Below are 17,709 nucleotides of genomic sequence, written 5' to 3'. Positions count from 1 at the left end.
CATATTCTGTTTGGTTAAAGAAAAAAATTAAAATAATACTTCTTACCATTTGAATATGAAAAAGTACGTTTCTTAATTATCAACTGGTTATTTTTTACTTTAAAATAACAGGAGATACTTAATTCTTTTCCATTGGAAAAGTTTTATATTTCCTATTAATTTTATAAATATGTTTTAAATATTATTTATGTGTCTTATGTAACATAATTAAGTGTCTAGTGTACACTGATCACTGACTTATAATATTAAAGTCATAAATATTTATACATTTTCATTATGATCGTCTGCATTAGTTTTTATAACTTGGTCAGTATCATTTTCACTACAATCTTGTAATTCCGATAGTTAAAATGACTTCATTTTCATTGTCATTATAATCTTAAATTCTAATTATGGGTTTATACTATCAGAATTAAAAAATAACATTTCTGGAATAAAATTTTCTAAATATCTTGTAATCCCATCATCTATTGTTATTCATATCACGTTGTACGTCTGTTGTTATCGTTAAAAATTGTTAAATCTAATTAATCTTTTAAAATTTGATTAATGGTTTTAACGTTTCTTCAACAAAATTGTTATAAAAATTTGTTTTTACGTAATTTATTGTTAAAGCGAATGTAAGGTAAAGCCCAAAGTAATTGAGTAAAGGTTATAATTAGAATCAACAGAGAGACTAATTTTCTTCCAGGATTAAATTACAATATGGCTTTCTTAGCTAGAAGAGATCTAATAAATTTATTTCTAATTACTTTTTAAATCTCGTTAGGACAAAACTATTAGTGAACTGGAATATAAATTAGTATTAACCATGCAGAAGTTACAATTTAGAATCCGATGAGCTTTTATTAAGTAAATAAATGTTATGTTGGATTCATTAATTAATAAATTAGTAGTTTCAAAACATTATTTTACCATATATTTCAGTCTTTTAGCAACCATTGTTTAGAGTTGTAAATTCTGTATTGTGTTAAAGTCAACGTAGCTACGAGTAGCAGAGCACTGTTTCCGGACAACGAAAGAATGGAATATGGAATAGGGTATTATTTGTTTTCTATAATACATGATTTTTAAGTTAGGGTGGAGCACCGAAGGTAGAAGCCTTAGCTATTTCTTAGTGTACATATTGGTAACACCATGAGTATTATGTGTAATATATCTCGGGATTTATTTAACAATATACGAGATCTCAGTAGTTTCTAAGTTCAAACACTAGAGCAACAGAACCCTGAAATCTGAGAGCACAACCTTGTCTGGGTAGCCACTATGAGGTAACAAATTGTTGCAATTTCACAGTATTTGGTTCTGTAGTTTCAGAGTTCAGTAATTTCCGTTGAAACTTTAGAGGCCAGCGAAGCGAAACTGTGAAGTTAGGGAGTGAAATTGTTTCTTAGTGAGCATCGTAGAGGTTTCGTCAATGTCTATGCAAAACCAACTTGGAACTAACTTTATGAAAGGGGTTTATTGTATTTCCGTACGAGGACAATCAATGTTTATAACATTTATGAATATTCGTAAAATGCGATACAATAATAAGGTACTTTTAAGACAATATCTTCATTACATTACTTCCTGAACGTCAGCTCCATATATTTTTTTAATCAGCATAAGAAACTTACTCTTTATTTTAACTTATACATTTGGGATTTATCCGTAATATTGTAATAAACGGAGAACTTATTAAAATATGTCAACTTGTGAACTTTTGTCCCTCTTAATTATTTTCTTTAACTTTTGAAATTAAATGTATATTTTCTCTAGAATTGCCAGCAACAGACACACGCTTTAAAATATTTAAGGTTTTTAAGCAACTATTTTACTTTTTATCATAAAAATTCCACAATTTAAAACAACGAATATACATGGTTAAAGTTTTAAGTAAAGATCTAGTGAACATATAAGTGCTATCGGAAAAATATGAAGAAACAAACTATCATTTTTAATGAGCTGTACAAAATATTGTTAAAAAGGGTAATACTATGAAGTTTAGAAGAAAAGCTTACATAAGTGCTCCTCCGGATCAAGTAAGTACTTAACAATGAAAAAAATTAAAGTTTGTCTGTATCTGTAAACTGTCTTCTGTTTGTTAGCCTACTTGTCTGTTTTCACTCCAAATACGACCGCATTTTTAGTTAAATTTTGCCCAACTTTCGCAAAATGAGTGTTCTTGTAAGTGAAAATCTTAAGTTCCTTATTCAATCGCATTAGATCCAAGAGATCATATCCCAACGATAACCACTAACTTCTGTTATTATTATATAATGGGTCTTTTGTATAAGACATCACAACGAAATTTAGCATGGTGATTTTATATATTCATCCCAAGTGGCCCGATTTCAGTCAAATGTGACCTCAGGGCGTGATTGAAGTGAATCAAATGGCTGTTCTAAATTTATTTTTATTTAACGGATATTACTGAAATTTGGCAGTGTACTCTATGACTTTTGCACTAATAGAGATTGATAGAAAACTCGTTTGTAGCTAAGGGGGCACAGTCTCAAGGTGAATTCAATTGTAAACAACCCTGTTCTGAGGCCTTTGTTGGGGAAGATTAGTAGGAAAAACATTAAATGGTGAGTTTATTCTTTTATACCAAAATATTTTACCTGATTCTCATCACAAATGGCTGATAGAGGCGTAGTCCTTTGATGGAACTTACGAATCAAGCGACTATACGGTACTCTACCAGACAAGATGTAAGCTTTTATTTCAAGCCCGATTATGGCCATTTCATGTGGTTTAATCCAAAGTCTGAGTGCAAATCCAAATGTTCATATGATATTTTTCTATATTTCTAACCATTCTGGCACAATACGGGTTTAATTTTGTCTGGTTCTTTTTGTTTTGTTGAGGCTAAACAGATAATCGTATTGTAAAACCTTATTTTATTATAAAATCGGATAGGATATAAAAATAAGTTTTCATTTTTGCTGTATCGCTCACGGTTTACCTGTTAAATTGCGTTAAATGTGACCAATTAGTAACATCCCTGATTATTAATGGACAAAGATCATTATGGATAATAAAGTAGTAAAGTCGTTAGTTTTAAAGGGAGTAACTGTCTTGAAAATTTTGTTATGTTCGTCCGTATTTATTGCATTCATATTTAACCATAAATATATGATAAGTCGAAATTAGTTCATATATTTTGCTAAATTTAGTGTAGTCTAGCACTCCATATGATACAAAACAATTCTAAGCCTATTTGTGTTTATGTATATTTGTATCTGTATATCTGTATGTATTTATTTAAATTTTTTTATACATAACCTTCGGAGTTTAATTGACTACATAAATCAATACACAACAGAGAGCATAAAAGTTTACCTGTCCTTCATTCTGTTTCTACACAGTCCGTATAGTCCTCTTACTCCTAATGTTGCACTATATCTTGTCTCCCAAGTGCACTACGTAATTTCTCACTATACAACGAAATGACCACAGAGGACAATGTTTTAAAGATACAATAAAATTTCAGTATTTTTATTTAATAGCGTGCTGGAACAATAATTGCACTCTTCAAGTAGTTAATATCCAAGTAGTATTGATCCAATGATGAAAACCCAATTTTATTCAAACATGACAAAAAGAGACCGTAGAAACCGGAATAGATGAAGTGGTCTACGTATGTTTTATATTCGACCGATCGTATCAATTGGAATATATGGTACATGGTTATTGTTTACCTATGATTGATTACTAATGTTTAGATCAGAGTCTTACATAGAACATGTTATTTATGTTCAGATATTTTTGTTATTATATTGAGATATTTTTGTTTGGGTTTCGTTGATCTGATACATATATTTTAATAAGATGTGACCAAACACTAAAAAAACTCTATTAGCGATTTATACTTATTTATTATATTACTCAAAACGGCATAACGTTCAGGAAATCCGTACTATACTTAAACCAATTAAGGTATATGTACGGCTCCTGGAGTGACAGAATATTCAGGATGGGTATGTGTGGGTGATTTTGTTTGCCAAAGATCGGGATTCGATACCAACACCATCATACATTTTGGTAGTGAGCACTATTTCAGCTATAAAGGACAGGCTTAATTTCAGCTACGTGCTCAGCTTTGAGTAAATCAAGGTGGGTTCTACCTCAATTTTAGGTTTACTAACATTTTTTTCTCAACCACATCCTCCATAATAAACTAGTCCTATGGATCAGATTATCCGCTTATCCCTATATCTTATACTTTTGGTTAGTAATGTTCCACACTGGAACACAAATTGGGTTGCCCAGAAGATATGAATGAAAAAATCTCCCATTTTGTCTGTACCCAGATTAGGTTTCAGTGACATTATAACAGATTAAATCACGACATTACCTAATTTAAGACAGAACAAAGAGGATTCTATTATAACACTCGTCTGTATACAGTTTTTACTGGTGGAAAGATCATAACATCGTGATTTTGTAGGTTAAAGTAATAATCAATGGTTAGTTTAAAACAACTGACGAATCTTTTTGTTTTTCGGTCAGCCTATGGCCGATTCGATTCACATAGAATATACCTAATATAAGAAAATTGAAGTAGGACAGATTGCATCCTTTACCCTAACCAGTTTAAGGTCACAACTAAAGAAATCGTACAAGTTGGTTTCTTATGCTATTAATGAAGATATTATATTGTATTAACAAAGCACGTAGCTATAGTGTGACCAATTTTTTAGTGATATACTACTATTTTGCTTTCATTAATAATAAATAAGGCATAAGATGACTGATATTACATTAAAACTGGTTGATCGTTCAGTATTAACATTAAAATTTTAGTTATTTGCCATTAACAGTCAATAACTAATATAATGAAGGTTAACTACTAAAATATATTATCCAGAAGTTTCAGTACGTACAAGACAAAACAAAATAACATGTTCAATGTTATCTATACTAAAGCTATCTAATTAAGGCTAAGAAATCGATCTTTCAGAAATGCTAAAACTGTTCGATGTAAAACGTTTGCAAGTAAGCGATGAAACAAAATATACGGAGCAATGAAAGATAAGGGGTGGTAAATTTTATTGATTCTCGTTGAGCAGTCAAGAATAATGTGTCATTTAATGAAACGTTTCGATGATGAACATAACTTAAGCAGAGTTTAACCTGCTGTGTGGAGGTGCAGGCGATTATTCAAGTCAAAATGTTTCAAACGATTTGAAAAATGAAAACTGTTATTTTCTAAAAATGTTCAATATTCTTCACACCTTATTAAAGTTGTGCTGATCTAACAGTTGTAACGAATGTAGGACGGAATGGTGGCAAAGCGGTGGCTTTATTGTTGAAGTTTGCAACAGTTGAGCGCTGTGGAGGAAACTGTCAGGAAACAAAAGGTCCTTGTTCGGCCTTGTCCTCTCTCAGCTAACGTCGGCCTTCATTTTCTTAACATTGTTAGATTTCTCCTAACGCTGACGCTAAAGACTAGTGTAGCCAAAGTCTTTTTTAATAAACATAGAGTATATTTTTAGATTAAGGACGCAAAAGTAAATTTTCATTCATGTTAATAAAGTAATACTATTTCGTTAACATTCCCTACTTTAAACATTTTTCTTCCGTATGTAGCATTTATTGCTTGTTTAGATTGCTTTGTAGTAAAAAAACTATCTATGAATTCCGCATTAATTGATGTCTCTTGTGTGAACAGGAACGTCCCAATCTAACTCATTAAAAGTAAAAATGAGAATAAATCCGATTTTGGTGTTAAAAAGCCAGTTTGAGTATTAAAATTCAATTTTAATTTTGAGTTTGGAGTTTAACTTCAGTGTTGGACATATTTATTTCTAGATTAGAGATTTTTATTCTTTGTCTATTCACAAATCCAATATGTTCAAAATTTACTCAGGGAGGATAATGTGGAAATACTCATATTTATATTTTGCCCCGAAATGTAGAGGTATGTGTTCTTATAATTGTATGAACGGCTATTAGATAATAGAAGAATAACACTAGTAGGTTTCGCAAGATATTCAATAAGAAAGGAATTTGGATAGACATTAGACGTTGCTGCTTTTTGTCAAAATAGAATGTGAAAAGTGATAGAATATTAGATTATTTTGCATTTCAGAACTAACTTTTCTATTTTGTTTTCCATTAAACATAAAACTTAAATACATTAATTTGACCTGACAGCTGTTTTTAATTAGTGATAATGGCTATTATCCAGAAGCGTCCATGTTAATTAGGAGGGAGAAAGAGATAATTAGACTGATAAACCTAATTGCCAATTATGGCAAAGTGTTTTTTTGACACTGATTACCTTGCTAAAATGGAATGGTAATCAATAGTCATACAAATATTTACATTTAATAATTACAGACGGTTACCTATTATTTATTAACCTTGAAATTCTACTTCGCGGATGAACATTTATTTGTGACATTATTAGTGATTATATTTTTTATGCTTTAATGGTTTAGTTGATTAATTGCCATTTTTATTCGTCTGGGCATAGACGTGAAAGTACATACTGCACCTTTATTAAAAAAATTTTTATGTAACGTATATAAACTGTGTACATAACAAATAGTCGTTCAATAAATGGTTGCCTGTTATGAAAGTTTCATTTATTGTAGAAGTAAATGTTTGAATTTTAAATATGTTAGAAGAAAACAAGTGAAGCATTTGCGCTTGTCTCAATTGGACTAAAAAGTGTTATAAATATCTACAACCTGAATGTCAAACAATTGTTGCTCACGTTTGGAAAACTCCAGCTCCATTCTGAGTATTGTGGGATTTTGCACTCTTCAAGTGCCAAATTGCATGCCAAGTTCATAACTCAGTCCGGCGAAACCAGTTTATAAAATAAACTTATCATACTGGTATAATCGTTTTTAAATAGCTGAGTTGCAAATATAAACGATTCATATTTTCTCGGATGATTGGTATTTTATAAATTGCTAATCCATTCATCAGTATAACTCAAAGTATACGTTACTCTATTAGTATTTTTACAAGCCATTTAAGTAGACCTCAGTGCAATATAAAAGGCTGAAAATATCCATAAAGGACCTGCACTAAAAGAATAAAACTTATACAATAATTTACAGAATATACAATTTCCATCTATAAACATAATAATTTTAATTCTGTTATATCTAATGCTTTAATTCCTCGAAATGATAGGCTGTTTTAGTTATCGCACATATATGTATATAGATTTAATAATTAAATAAATTATATGTATGTTGTTGGCGCCAAATTCCAACAGAAAAATGAAAGAATCTTCAAGTTTCATGACCTGTATATTAATTTTAATACATTGTATATAGACACAAAGGTTTTTAATATTTTTCTTTGAAGCTTCTTGATTAAATAATGACGCATTAAAAAACATAAGGGTTTTAATGGTTTTGACTTTGCGAGGGTATATATAATGTAATAACCATCAAAGACCATGAGTTACTTTAGGGGCTTGTACTGGTAAGAGATGGCGCATCATACAGTATATGCTAAGCTCTAATCCGAATTACCAGCTTATCGGTTAAGGAGGAAATTGGCGACGTAGCAACATTTTTGCAAATTGTTATATAAACTGTTCCTCCAAAACTGTTTGCCTCTCAAAAATCATTTTAAACTTTCACTAGTTTTTGTCCATTATAAAATATTTGATTACGAAACACAAAATTTATAACATAATAACGAATAAAAATTTAATTTATTTTATGCGATGGAAATAAAGATGGCCACCAATACGTTTGAACCTTTGTTTTTATTTCCAAATGTTGAGATTAAGTTGAAGAGACTTCTTTATAGTACAGCATCGTCTTTTACTCTACAGCACTCCTTTTACATTACTTATACAAATTCATCTTAGGTTTCATGTTTTAATTCACACTCTTTTCTAATATTTGTTAACCAAATACTAAAATACAAAATATTACCAATACGTAAATGGGTACCAATACGTTACAAAAGTGCCGTTTGTGAATGAAAAATATTTTTTGGCCTTTAATAATATAGTATAGAATAAGTTCCAAAGAAATGCTTATGACCTGGAGAAAAAAGTTATCGTAAGTATATCACAACGCCAGGGCCACTATATTTCAACTGTTCTCAGACCACAGATGTAACAGAATGGAGCCGTCATGTAAAATGTGATGGAATATCTTTCCCATTACTGAATACATAATATGAAAGCACTTTTATCCCTCCCAAACAGTAAAGTACTGTTTCCATCTTGAAATGACTATAGCATGAAATATTTGTAGTATAAATTATACTTTACATGAGTAAACGTACATTATATTATGTAGTACGTTATAAAGGCAAACTGTAGTACATGGAATACTAGTACGTGTAATAATAATTTTAATTAAAGAAATGTGTAATTAAAACGAGGAATGTAAAGGGGAAAATAAAATCACAAAGAAGTCTTTGTTAGAACAGGTAATATGGATGAATATATACATTTTACCATTTGAAATGTAGAAAAAATGTTTATGAATGCTTTCATCTGAACAAAACATGAATAATATATGTCATCGGAACATTTTTATGTATTTATCAATTAACGAAACATCATAGTTTAAATTTTTAATCATTGTTATCAACACACTTTTTCTATCCAAAAAGTGCAAATATATTTTATAAAACTGGTGTTATTAATACATAAGTTATTAAATACTTCAAACAGCTTTCATTCAGTGCAAAATCAAAAGAACATAAAGCCATCATGAATGTCAAAATGAACACAGTTAATTATTAATGTTACTTTGTAAACACATTCCAAACTTCAAGTTTCTTTTATGTCATTTTTCCACCCTTTATAGCTTTAATAAGAGCGGCTTTTATTGGGAAAGATACTACAATAATTTCCAATTACTTTCAATAAAAATGTATTAAAGTATATTTCTGAAGTATTTATATCTTAGAATGTATAGGATTGGTATTTAATAATGTGGGTGAATAATCTAGTCATATTTGAGATCGATAAAGTAAATCATTAATAATATTAGTGCCTAGGTTAACCATACAGTAGGCTGCAAAATAACATTCATTTTCGAAATTCTTTTTATTTGGAAGTATAATAAACACCACCAAAATGTTCCGTAATTAGTAAAAAACTGCATCCATACATAATCCATCCATACATAATTTCAAGGGCGCATATTTCAGAAATATTTGGAAACATAAAGTAAACTAAACATAAATATTTTCATAAAATATTAACAAAATTGGGGATATTCATCTATTCGCTAATATTTTACGCTGTTTTAGATACATATTAAATTCAATATAAAGGGACCAAAGAATTAAATTTAAAAAGTTTATTCAAGAAAGTATGGAAGTTTAGCTCACACAACATTTTAACGCATAGACCTTATAAGAAACATTTCTTCCAATCGATGACAATTACCTCTATTTTTACTCAAAACTCCAAAATGCCATCTCTAAAATTAAACAAATACGATACTTCTCAAACGTTAATATGAAATATATATATATATATAAATATATTTATATATATATATATATATATATATATATATATATATATATAAAATATCGTTATTATTTAATATCAAGTTTTTATAATTTTTGAATGTTAACCATAGTTTTGCATGGATATTAAAACTGAGCTGAGAAATTAATACTCCGCCCTTAGAAAATATAAACCTTTCCTTAAATACTCGCAGCAATAAAATATGCAAACATAAATGCAACAGAGTTAAAATGTTCCTTGCATTAGCCGTCCGTGAGTGGCAGGATCATGGATCTGGTGTAACATTAACAATTCACACAATTGCCAAACTGTTGACTCATTCAGTGCATGGCAACAGGCCAACTGTGTTGATTGTCAGTCATAGACTTCACTAATGTTATGTTGCAATCTTTAGGCGCAAGAGTTATTTAGTTAGGTTGCCTAAATGTCCGGAGATAATTTAATAATTTAAACTATGATAATAGCATTTTTTTTAAATATAAATTTAACCAATTTGTAAACTTGGTTATTCCTCAAAATAATTTTATATTTTGTAGGAATATATATTAAGAAACATGTAATTTGAACAAGTATATTTCCTCTGATAGCTTGTTGTCAGCTTATATATAAATTTGTCAATATTTCACAAACAACCATTTCTCAGCTTTATCATTTTCCATCTTTAATAGTTTGTGATATAAAAAAAGCTTTCGTTGAACATTTCAATCTGCTGTTTATACAGACATTTCCAACATTGTAATTTTAGTATTTTAAGTTTGTTGATCCAATCATAATTGCCAATTTAAAAAGCAAATACATTACGATATACAATTAATAAGTTACAATTATCAATATACAAAACAGGTAATGAAAGTGTTGAGAATTTCCAACCACAGTTCGCAGAAATCGGTGTTTGATAGGAAAGTAATGGACTGGTGAATTATTCAGTGCGAGTTATCGGCAACACAACTCTGTCAGAAAGATAAACTTTCCGCTGTCACCAGTAATTCAATGTAGGAGGAAATTTGGGTTTCAAATGAACTGACAAAAGGAAAGTTTGCAAACATAGTCTATTTATCATATCGGTTTAATCTGTTCCATCCTTGCATTATAATATGATTTATGATTTACCCCTACTCTCTTTCATGTGTCATTAAGATAAATTCTTAAGATAGAAACTCATTTAGGTAGCAATATATATTTTACTTTAAGTATGAAACTAGTTGCCATCAAATTGTGTCATCGGAATCATAAAACCATTAGGTTTTCAATGGTAAAAGTTGTTACGTTTCAAAAGATTGGAGCATATTTTACCCTACTGTTAATGCTAAAAAATGTTTGTTTGGGATTTACTTCTTTTATTTCAGTTTTATACTCTTAATCCTACAAGGTTAGTAACATACACCAATATGAAGATAGATTAGGATAAGAAAAATAGAAGGAAATGAATGAAAGGATGGGGCTGGTATGCGCAACACTAACCGATGCTAGTACAACAACTTCTGTATTTATGACAGGTGGACGGAAATCATGACTCCAATCATCCTTCTCAAATCTGGCAGTCCTTTTATGTGTAATACAATATATACGCCTATCTAGGAGAACCCTAGACATTGGAACCTAATTATCTGGCTGACCGACCGCTACCTTACTGACTCGGTATTCTGGACCGATCATTTCATCTGCAAATCATTGTCTCTTTGTGTCTCCCCACCACACCACATAATGAGGTAACCTCAAATCCCACTAAAAGCAATACCAGCCTTAGAGTGACCATCTTCAGTGTATGATAACTGTCATAGCCCAGCCAGCAACATATAAAGCCATAGCGACTGTGTGATACAGTGTATCATGAAGCTATTCATGAATAGGAGGAGCAGTCGATTGAAGGATTAAACATTCAGTGAAGGCACATGCAATTTGTTTTTTGTCTCATCTATACAAAACCGATTGACGATAGTGACCGAGGACGAATTGGTAAGATACCAATACCCTGCTCAGTCTTCTGGGCCGGCTTACGATGTCTCCAATCTTGAGACTAAGGACTCTACGTTGAGGATTAATAACCACATGATCTAGCATATTCAGATAAACTTTTGGATCGCATTTGGGCAGTGGAACCTAAAGGAATTACGTTCTCAGTATCGCTGAAATCTAGGAGTAAACATACATTTGCTCTCACTTCTTCTGTTATACTTGTAAAATCGTAACTTTCCGCTTCTTATGTAACTTTCAAAAGACTTTACTGCTCTGACCGTTTTGTTATACCGATCGGAGAAGGTCCGATAGGTACACGATCTATAACGTCGGACATTGCATCTGAGCTACAGATTCAAATGCTGCCTGTTACCAAAGAAAGCACTATTTATATCAGTACTGTTGATCATATACTGTACCGACTCTATTCTCATTGATAAGAGACCAGCACAAGCCAGTGGCTAAGAGTGCGGGCAGAATAAATACACAAAGGAGATCGGCCTTTCCTTTTAAAATTCTTTCTACTGGGCTACCGTGACCGAACTGTTAGATGATGGACTACGCGTTCCACCTGTACGTTTGACTATCTCTAGTGTTAAGCTCGCCGAAACGTTACAAAAGTTATTTTATATCATAACGTCAGTACGCTCTTGATTTTATATTTGTGTTGCTTCGACTCGAGATTATAAGTGACGTTTAAGTGAAGTGTTTAATTATACAATTTAATCACACCACACTACGTGTCGCGTACCAGGCTTCCTTGAGGTTATATGCAAAAGTCTATATATCATTTCATTCTCTCACTGTTCTGTAGACAGATAGACAAGTAGGCAATCATACAGGAAAGAAATTTGTACATCTCCAGGCAAGCAAAAGGAAATTGTGTCAGCGTATTAAGTGATAGGCTTCAATGATGTTCAGCCTAATTCACTAGTTGGAACTGTACTCTTATGCAGTACTAATAATTCTTGTCTATATCGAACAAAAGTTTCTTTCAAAAATTAACGTATATGTATGAAATATGTTAGAGATGTAGCCTCGAAAAGTGTTTTATAATAAATAACATAATATGAATAAACTTTTAACACTTTTAAGCTTTTATTTTGACGTGACAACGTCTTAAATTAGGTTGCGGCTCGGAGTCACTCATGAAAAAGTGTAACGCCCGGTAATGTTACGATGCCCGTCCAGTGGGTCCGCCGCACGGGATCCGCACGGGATAAAGCAGATAACTGTGAGTCCGCCGCACGGGATAAAGCAGATAACTGTGAGTCCGCCGCACGGGATAAAGCAGATAACTATGTTTATTCGTGAAAATGTGGAGTGCTTAGATTCGTCATTTACAACAACTACAACAATAAAGGTAAATAATTGTACACTGATATTTCATTATCGTAAACTATGATTGAATGATTAATTGTTAGATTGACACAAAAGTTGAGAAACTGAGTTTATAGGTTTTGTCATACTATTGACAAATGTTGATAGTGTTAAGTAAATTATTAGTTTAAATCACTCTGCAATCAATCGTAATTCAGTCGATTGAGAAGAAACAGCGCGTATTGCTAGTCAAACATTTAAAATAACAAATTATAACCTCTAACCTGTCATAACAGTGCGACCAAACAAACGAACTAAACCGACCAATCACTACGCGCGGAGTTAGAATTTAACTGTGTTTAGCAAGAATTTCAAATTCCAATTTTAGTAAATGTTTTATTCAACTTTACCATTTACAATAACAAATTTTAATTAATTTCAAATTATGTACAATGTTTTAGTAAACAAAATATATTTCTAGAGTTAAAATTTGTGCAATTCTTATTTTCATTCAATTCCTTGTTCCTATTGTGCAATTTAATAATATTCATATCAATAAATATTCTACCGAGAAAAAGACGTTGTCACGTAAAATCTTCGCCCGTAAAACCGACTTTACAGGCAACCATAATTTTTTCTTCCTATGTACATTTCGGAATCATTGATTCCATCTTCAGGTACAAAATAAGGTTAAGTTAATTATAAAAATAAATAATTAAAATTAATTTGTCATGTGTTTTTACTACCTTGGTGGCTAAATTTGTTGTATTTAATTTTATGTGAGATCATTGTATATTGTTTAAAAGTCTATCGAATAATACATTTCTTGTTAGAAAATCTTTGTCATTTAATAATATATTATGATTAATTTTGGCACTTTTTTAAATTTCAAAATGTTCTAAAGTAGATAATAAACGACTTTTTTTGCTTGTGTGTAAAATTTCAAGATTTATGAAATTTTGTATGAAATATCTTTGGACATACCTTGTTATATGGTAATTCACATATTTGTTTATTAAATTGGGTTTTATTGCAGCGTTTAAATAATAAAAGTGTATACTCTTATTTCATTACGTTTTGGGGCACTCAAAAAGATGTGTAAATATCTCACATGTTAAAATCTCATAGAATGTACCCAGCTCATTTACAAACTTATTTATTTTGTTGTTTTCTCATTGCCATCATGGTTACCCATAAAATCAATGTAAATATATTTGCAAACGCTCAACATCCTATGGAAAATCACAAGTGTTCCTCTTATAGAAATGAAGCTTTATGCACAATTTAAAGCCTGCAAGTTAGTTTCAAGGTATCGTGTGGACAGACGTACAGATTGACAAACAGACATCTAGAAATGGATTTTTGTCGTCCTTTTTTATATTTGTTTAGAATGTGCAAATATCAAACATCATTGGATCATAGGTGGGGTTCTATTTTCTTAGAATGTCAAATAAATGTTAAGGAATATAGAACGCTTTAGAGCCAAAACCTTCCTACAATAATATTTTTATCATGTAGATTAGATTGAATATTTAACGTCCTATACAACGCACCGGTTGCCAGTTAAGACTGCCACGCGTTTAATTCTGTAGGTTCGCAAAATTCAATGTAGCAACAAAACATTATGGTTATGTACATTATACAATGATTATGGCTATATAAATGCGTTCTGGATTAGTTCACAGAAAGTGTGAAGTACAGATAAATGATGCTTAAGTCCGATGTGTTCATGGATTACCAGATAATAGTAATCTTCAGGTGGTGAGTATTTCATATCAAGCAATATCAAGTATTTTAAATTATCTAGGTGAGTCTTAAAACTTAATTTATTTTTTAACTATAACAGTGAGAGCGATAGTCTACTTTCTCTATTCTCTAATGTAAGATTACTTCAGGTTTTATACAGTGGTCTCTATTGATTATTATGGCTAATATTTGATTACACGTACTACATGTTAAGTACAACGTGTTACCATTTAGAAATATTGTCAGTTGTTAATAGTAATAAGAGCAGTTGTGAACTGTGCATTGTAAGTTACCCAGTTACCAAGATTTAAATGCAAGAGGTAGCACTTATACTTATACACGCTTTAAACCTTTCATTGTTTGATCAATTGCTTTTGTTTCAGATTCTACATTTGAGAGAACACACCAAGCTTCTCCTAATTCAAGGTGGGTTTAAAGGTACATGGCTAATAGAAACATAGCTAATAGAGAGATGGCTAATAGAAACAATTTTCTTTTCATCACACCTTACATATTTGATTTATTTTCTGAACTATGGATGTGTCTACAAGTTAGAAGTTGACACTCCACATGTCGCTCAGGTTGCATGGAAAATAACATGTGTTTAGCTCATTTCATCCTTGAGATGTCTTGTGGCAGCCAGACAACATACAAACATACAGAAAAGAAATGTTTACATCCTACCACACATAAAAGATAAACTGTGCCAGCATATTGAATAATATGGTTCAGTCATGCTCAGCAAGTATTTTTTTATTCATTTATAACCACAAGAAAATCTCGTTTAGTATTCTAATTTTATTAAATAATAATTACATTTTAAAGAAAAAATGTGACTTGCAAAAATAGTTTAGTTGTGAATCATTGTGAGACCAGACACGTGTAGGAGGCAGGACGATAGCGAGCCCGCTGCGGTGCCAAATTGTGCGTAGCTCAAGTAAAAAGTAATAAATCATGATTACTAATAGCAATACTCAGTAATTTATGCAGTCTATTCTCTCATTTGAGGCCAACCTCTGGTATGTAGCTGTAATATGATATTGTGTACGAGTTCCAGGTATACAGAGTATAGTTATGCGAAAAAATAAAAACCTAAATGTTTCCACCAAATGTAATATTTGTCTTATTTCTCATGAAATATTTTATAATTTGTTTATATAACCATATAAATGGTATAAAATTTCTGTTAAAGTACAAAGAAACCGAGTTAATTTAAATTTCCTGTTAAAATTTAATGAAACTCCATTAATATTTATTGTAATTAACGGTAAGGTATATGTTTTGTAGGAATCATATGTATATTAGTGTCCAGAGTGATGGTTGTATATAACGTATTTATTTTGTATATGCATTTTACTTAATTTTACAATCATTAACAAAATAGTTTACTGTTAAGTCCACTTAAACTCCAAATTATATACCAAATAAAAGAAAACAGTATCCAAAAAGATTACGTTTCGAAAAGTAATGGTACTTTCTCAGTTTATTGCTATCAATGGAAGCGCTGTAAAAATTTAATTTCTGCATATCCTTCTAACTATCTTTAGACAATACATTTCTCAAGAAGCTTGATATCTATGTCTTGAAATCTAAGCTTGTAACATCGGCTTTGATGACGGTACATGTCACTCCATGTTTGGCAGAGCATTAACAAACATTTTACGTTGGATTTTTGGATAACCATTATGGCAACGAGAAAATCACAGGTTTAATAGATCTGTAAACAATTTGTACAGTTACACATGTAGTCTACTAAAAAGAGCTATAGACTTAAAATTGCATTCAGCCTCAGCGAAGCCTGTTCCTCAAAATCTACTCTGTATGTTATTAAAACATTAGTTTTCTACATGATTTTACATTCTTTTTTGTTGTTTACATGTCAGACTACTGCATTCTGTTCTATACTACAAGAATAAAGTTACATTATCCTTCCTTAATAATCGTTATGTGTGAGTAAAGTTGTTTATAGATTAGTTTATTCATGTTTTAGTCTATAGTAAAGAGCTCAGATTTAACAGAATTGTTATGTTAGATATATAAGTAAAAAGGATAATTAAAAAATCCTTATAGAAATAAAAATACCTTTGCATAGCTCATTAGTTATAATTTGGTTTTTATTATTATTCGTAATTTAATCCAAAAAACCATTTCACCAATTAATTAATTAATTTGTTAAAATTTACTACGTACATAAAAATTTGATTATTTTTATAATGCTAAAACTTTTAGAGCAAAATAAATCAACCACAATATTACAGTACTATATGTAAATACTGAAATGAACTGGATAGGATGCAACGATGCCAACTTGGCTAGCCACAAATAGTGAAATCTCATTAAGGTCTAGAGAGGTCAGGATTGTCTCACCGCAAACACACTCATAATCAGCTGCAGTGTTGGCTGTATTGATTGGCATTGTACCTTCAGTTACATGTTGTATTACTATGTAGTGATAGTTGTATATCTTTAATACTAGGTAATTTAAAGATATACAATTACAGTGCTTAAGTAAATTATTATGATTATAAAGTATTTTTAATCTAATATTGGCTTTTTAAGGTAATATGCTTTTTTGTTGATATAATTATAATAATAAAAAATTTATGAATATATACATGTTATCCAATTGATTTAATTCTCTATATCATGTGAAAGGTTTTTGTTATACGGTCACAAACAAGTATTTGTCTAATGCATTCAGTTGGGAGTTTAACAAATTACCATTATTTTTTTAATAATTTGAAATTGAATTTGCAGAGTTTGAAAAAGAACATAACTACTATCCCATTTTGATAAATATAAAAAAAAAAAAAAAACTGTTTGTAGTTGGTTGGTCTATTTTGTATGTGCTTTTTAATCATTTTTTTAAGAGAGGCCGATCCCCTTTAATAAAATTACTTATTTTGTTGCCATTTCGTTTATTATACAATTTAATGTAAGCAGATAGTAACTGTATCGGTTCTGTAACTAAAATAAAACAACCGCCGTTTTAAACTAGGTAAAACTATTTACTGCATTGTTACATTTAAATCAGCTCCTATTAAGACACGTATGCAATACTGTAGCTCTAATTATTTATAAATTGTGAAGTCTTATATTACAAAACAATCAAATAAGATATAAAACAATTTCTTATAACACACTGTTATAGGAAATTTAACTTATTTTTGGAATTACCTGCATTAAAATACTTTTGTGAAATGTTAAAAAATACTCTACGTTGTTCTATT

At 30.5% G+C, this 17,709-nt stretch overlaps 1 protein-coding gene across 3 annotated transcripts in view; it reads left to right on the top strand.

Annotated features, from left to right (window-relative positions):
* Nucleotides 1-17,709, top strand: part of LOC124367318 (calbindin-32) — a 167,556-nt gene that overhangs the window by 63,967 nt on the left and 85,880 nt on the right. For all 3 annotated transcript variants that reach the window (XM_046824066.1, XM_046824050.1, XM_046824058.1), the window contains one exon: nucleotides 14,863-14,905. The gene's annotated coding sequence lies outside the window, so the exon portion shown is untranslated. The remainder of the gene's footprint in view (nucleotides 1-14,862; nucleotides 14,906-17,709) is intronic.

This window comes from Homalodisca vitripennis, chromosome 1 (assembly GCF_021130785.1).
Source record: "Homalodisca vitripennis isolate AUS2020 chromosome 1, UT_GWSS_2.1, whole genome shotgun sequence".
Classification (NCBI taxonomy): domain Eukaryota; kingdom Metazoa; phylum Arthropoda; class Insecta; order Hemiptera; family Cicadellidae; genus Homalodisca; species Homalodisca vitripennis.
Note: the sequence above shows the minus strand (reverse complement) of the source record. Positions and strands in the feature narration are given on the sequence as shown.